This window comes from Chrysochloris asiatica, unplaced genomic scaffold (genome assembly GCF_000296735.1).
Source record: "Chrysochloris asiatica unplaced genomic scaffold, ChrAsi1.0 scaffold00375, whole genome shotgun sequence".
Taxonomy (NCBI): Eukaryota; Metazoa; Chordata; class Mammalia; order Afrosoricida; family Chrysochloridae; genus Chrysochloris; species Chrysochloris asiatica.
Genome location: NW_006408893.1, coordinates 1989828 through 1995676, shown reverse-complemented (window position 1 = coordinate 1995676; position 5849 = coordinate 1989828). Strand labels below are relative to the sequence as shown.

General features: G+C 41.7%; 1 pseudogene; it reads right to left on the bottom strand.

Annotated features, from left to right (window-relative positions):
- Positions 1-856: 856 nt before the first annotated feature.
- The window catches only part of LOC102839432, a 10170-nt pseudogene continuing 5177 nt past the window's right edge, over positions 857-5849 (bottom strand).

Genomic DNA, 5849 nt, shown 5'->3' with positions numbered 1-5849 from the left:
GAGACAATAGTGAATGATATAAGCTCGAAATTAAATTTCCTCAAACCTCTGAAATGAGGGTATGTACAACTCTGACCTTTCAGAAGTTCCTATTAAGAGTCCTGTACATTTTTTTTTTTCTTTCTTTAAGTTTTTTTATTGTGGATTGAGTGAAAGTTTACAGGGCATATCATCAGTTTTACATTCAACAAATCATATATCTTGTTTCATTACATTGATTATAATCTCCTCCATGTACTATCAGTTAACAGTATTTCTCTCTATCCACTTTAGCTTTTTAAAAACACACAAACAAACAAACAAAAAAACCACTCAGGCATATGTAATAATTTACATCTCCAAAGAGCACATTCTACAAGTCTGCTCCTGGCCACCAGTTCTTAGTTCTTCTCTTCTTAGTTGATGAATCTAGAGTCCTCAGCCACTCCCCCTCTCCATGCCTCCATCTCTGCCTCCATCTCTGGCACTGCTGCTTCTCTGCATAAGGTCCCGCATTCTGCTTGTGTGTTCCTCTCTTGATGGTCCTAGGGTCCTCTGTTTCTGGACTGTAAGATTAACCACTCCCCTTTTTTTGTTACAAAACTTCTACCTTTACAATTGGGACAGTCGCGATTAGTCATGATAACAGTTTTTCACTATTGAATCTTACGAATCTTATCCCCATCTCTTTTCACCAGACCCATCTAAACAAGATGACAGCGATTCAGTGGGGACTAAGAGTCCTGTACATTCTTTTTTTTTTTTTTTTGGGGGGGGGTGCGTTAAAATAATTTTTTATTGACAATAGTGCTTAAATAGAGTGATGGTTTGTTGGGGAAGATTTTAACTCTTGGCTTTTGCCTTTCCAATGGACTTCTTAGAAAAAAGGGGTCTTGGAGAACCCTGTCCTCATGGCTAGGTGCACAGGGACTGTCATGGACCCACTGCTGCCCTTGGTCTTGGGTGGAGGAACTGGTTTGGTTTTTGACTCCTTTCCAGCCCCTGGTGCAGCTGCCCCATTATGGGCCCTGGCCTTGGCTGCTGTCTTCTTTGTTGCTGGGAAAGTAGCACCAGTTTTGCCTTTGGTGACCTTGGCTTTGGAACTCTTACTCCCAGCATTTGTTTTCCTGGGGGCCTCAGCATCTGCTGGAAGATGGGCGTGGCTGCTGTCTTTGCCTGGCAGTTTCCCACTGAGGCCAGCAGCATGGGGAAGGGCCTTTATAGCTTTCTCTGGCTTGGGGGGGTACCTTCTTGACCTCACTGCCTTTCTTGGGTACCTTTTCCTTGGCTGTATCTGGTTTGGGGGCAACCTTCTTCACCTCAGCTGGCTTCTTGGGCACATTTTCCACCTCACGTGGGTTGGGAGGGTCCTTCTTTGCGTTCCCAGGGTTCTTGGAGCCCTTTTCCTTAACCTCACCAGTGGGTTTCTTGGTGGGCATGAAAGTGGACGTCTTTCTGGGCTTGATTATCCTTTTCTTCTTGGAAACAAATTTGAAACTGCTGGTAGCCCCCTTGACCTTGGAGTTGAGTGTCCGGATGAAGAGGCCCTGGCTGATGCCCTTGGCCAGGGCCTACTTCAGCTGGCACTTGAACCAGCTGATGTTGACTGTCGGGTACTTCTGCAGGATGTTCTGTCTGACGGCCATCACTGAGGTGCTGTGCCTCTGCTACCCTGCCTGCTGTGGGGTTACGGCGATGCACTAGGGCACTGCTGTGGCTTGGGCCTGACTTCTGAGGAGGCCTCTGAAGTGTCACTGGAAGCATAGGTCCTAGTAGCCATTGGACAGGAGATGAAAGACACCAGCCCCCTCCCCCACAGAAGTCATCCTGTACATTCTTAAGGACATTTAGTAATGTTCCTTCTGGTAACCTGTCTAGTTCTTATTTATTTCTGAGGTCTTGATTTAAATATCACTTCTTCTTGAAGGCCATTTCATATCCGATTTAAATTAGTCATCTTCTTTCTTTTTCTCTCATTGTTGTGTGCCGTCCAGTCGATTCTGACTTATAGCAACCCTTCATAACAGAGTAGAACTGCCTTATGGGATTAGCTGTGTTACAGTAATCTTTATGGGAGTATATTCTCAAGTCTTTTTAACTAAAGAATGGTTGGTGGGTTTGAACTTCTGACTTTTTAGTTAGTAGCTGAGTATGCCACCGTTGTGCCACCAGAGTTCCTTAATTTTCTCTGGGCACCCTGACACTTTTCAGTATTTGTCATTTTAGAGTAAACAGGCTTTGCAAAGCCAAATATGGCTACATTCTTGCTTTCTACTAGATTATTCCTGCTTGCTAAATCACTAAATAGTATCTATTGCAGTGGCCTCATTTGGTGCCTGTTGCATAGCACACACTAAAGCACACTTACAGGAGGGGTAAATTAATAAACATTTCAAAAATTCATAGAATGGATAGATGGATGAACGTATGCATTCATAGTCTTCCCTACAAGTGAGGCTTCACATATTCCTGGTAGTAGGGAAACAGGCATGGATATGTGAGGGAGAGCAAAGGGTAGGGATGAAAAAGACCCAGACATAAAACATGGATGGATAGAGAAAGAACAGAAATACAAAGAAGAGAGTATAAAAATCATTTGGAAAACTAAAAAGAGATAAAGAGAGAGAGTTATGAGCTTTAGAGGCATATACAAGGGAAATGAAGTAGAGATGGCTGAGAGAGACTGGAGGTCTATACAGACTGGCCAGGCTGGGTGTCGCCATCTTGAACTATCACGGGTAGCTTTGAAGGCAGAGGACATTTAGTGGCACAGAGGCATACCCCTTATTGGTGTAGAGAAAAGTGTGAAATTTTTTCTTGTACCCCACAATATCCTGGTGACCAGAGGCACGGTCAGCCCCACCTGCATATACTCCCAGGAAGTGTGGAACTAGCAACACCAGTCCCAGTAGACTGGTGTCATCTGCTCCAATCCTGCAAAGCTGATTTTGGCCAGCCCTGGAATGAGTGGGTCCTCTTGCCCTCGGCTACCCTCTGGACTAGAAATACCCTAATGCCCCAGCTGCTTTGGAGTCTACACAAACTACTTCTGGACACAGTGCCCAGAACAGACAACACTTAGCTCTATAGGAACTCCACCTAAGGCCAGAGTGCCACTGTCTCATTCTGTGCCCACCAGCATGTGAGGTCCTTGGATGGCAGGAGACCCTAGAGTTTTTTCCTCTCTGGATCTGGTACCTGTCCTATTTTTTTGGTTTCCTTGAATTATTCTTTCTTCCCCTCTTAATCTGGTTACCTACTCTTGCTTTTTATCCTTTCTAGTTCCACTTCCTTTTTTTCTTCTTTTTTCTGCTTCTCTTTTCCAACCATTGCTTCTTTTCCCTCTCCCTTGGTTTTTCTTTTCTTCTTTCTGATCTCACTCCTCTCCCTAATTGTGTTTAGTTCTTATCTTTTCTTTATATTTTCTCTCTTATTTTTCTTTCCATGGTTTTAATAAATTTTCTCTTCTCCATTGTTTATCCTTTTGCTTTTTGTATTTTTTTCTTGCTGTTGCCTACTTTTTCCCCTTCTTTACTATTCTCCCCACCCCACCCCATCCCGTTGTTTGTGTGTTTCTTTGTTTGCTTGTTTTCTGTCTTATTTGTGTGTGTTCTTTTCTTGCTTCACTCACAGGGAATAGCAATCATGGTCATATAGCCTAGAACAACTGTACCCTCTATAGCCCCACCCACCAGGCAAGAGTCAATATCAGCTGCTACATACTGAATCAAACTCCTAGTGTGGTATTGTAGAGTAAGTACTGTACTGTGAACCACAAGGTTGGCAGTTCAAACCTGCCAGTTGCTCCTTGGAAAACCTTATACAGGGTTGCTACGTGTCAGAATTGATTCAACAGCACTTAAGAATAACAATGGCAATACATCTAATCAACAACAACCAATATCAGGCAAATTCATCCTATACAGAGTTGTTCAAAAAACAAAAAATGTTGCACATGCTTACATCCCTTAATCACACCCACCAGTAGGCAGTTGAGGAGTGCCTAAGAGTGCACAAACATACAATCATCAACCTAATATAAATACAATAACACCATAATGTCTCAAAGAAAAAGACAATTTCTGTTCACATGAAGAAACAAGACAGGGTGTCTCAGACATGTGAGTAAGAGGCAGAGCTATAAAACATATTTGAAGGGGGAAAATCATTAGAATAATGAAAAGGAATTCAAGACAACGATACTTAGGCACCTCCAAATGATTGACAGAAAGTTGAGGAAAACAAGGAAGAATTCAGGAAAACTCTATAGGAACAAGTAAACAAAATAGATGTAGAATTGGAGATAATACAAAACCAGCAAACCAAGATCCTAAAGATTAACACTAAGATTTCAGAAATGGACAATGCATTGAAAGGGCAAAGCAGTAGATTTGAATCAATGGAAACCCAGATTAGTGAGCTTCAAAATAAATCTATCAACACTAGTTAGCTAGAAGACCAATCAGAAAAAAGAAAGAAAAAAAATCTGAAGAAAACCTAAGATTCACATGGGACAATACGAAGAGGAATAATTTATAAGTGATAGGAATTCCAAAACAGGAAGGCACAAAGAAAAGCACAGAAAAGATAGTTGAAGAACTGGAGGAAGAAAGTTTCCCTAACATCATGAAAGGCAAGAAGCTGAATGAATCCCACCTTACAAAGACAAAAAATAAACTGAAAATCAAGGAAGGGGAAAAATATATAAAATTAATGACAATAAAAAACAAGCAGGAGTGTCAATATTAATCCCTGATAAAATAGACTTTAAGGCAAAAACCAGCATAAGAGACAAAGCAGAATGTTATCTTGTTATTGAAGGGTCCATTGAACAAGAGGACATTACCATAATAAATATCTATGACTATGCTTCCATTGGAAGAGCCTCAAAATATGTAAATCACACTCTGAAAGAACTGAAGAAAGAAACAGACAACACTATAATAATAGTAGGAAATTTTAATACACCACTTTTGATGAAGGACAGAACAACTAGAAAGAAACTCAACAAAGACAGAATAAGTAAACAACATCACCAATCAACGTTGTCTCATAGGATTTTACAGAATACTCAACCCAAGCACATTACACGCTGTTTCAATAGGACATGGAGCATTCTCCAGAATAGATCATCTGTAAGGCCACAAAGCAAACCTAAATCAACTTTAAAAAAAAGTTTTTATTGTGAAATGAGTGATAGGGGAACATGGGGGAACATCAGTTTTACACTCATACTATCATATTCATTTCATCACAATGATTACAATCCCCTGCATACTTCATCATTCAACAGTATTTGCTTCGATTCCCTCTGTGTTATTTTTTTTTTTTTTTTTGGATGGGCACTCAGGAATACACAATCATTCAAACAGCCAAAGGGCACACCCTACCAGCCTGCCCCCTGGCTGCCAGCACATATCCCCTCTCCCTCTGAGTCTAGAGTCCTCACCTGCTCCCTCTCTCCATGCATCCTCTCTGCCTCCATCTCTGCTCCTGCTATTCTCCCTTGATGGTCCCAGGAAGTGACTGGCTTGCAAGTTTTCAAGAGGTAGTTTAGCATCAGAGTATGAGGGGGAAGGTAGAATCACCACTGAGTGGTTTTCATCCTGTTTAGACAGGTCTGGTGAAAGGAGATGGAGACAAGACTCCATAAGATTCAATAGTGAGTAATTGTTATCATGACTAATTGTGGTTGTCACAACTGTAGAGGTAGAAGCTACTATACTCATAAGTAAGGAGCTCTGGTAGCGTAGTGGTTACGAATCGGGCTGCGAACCTTAAGGTCAGCACTTCGAAACTACCAGCCGTTGCACGGGAGAAAGATGAGGCTTTCTACTCCCGTAAGGATTTACACCCTCGGAAACCCTGTA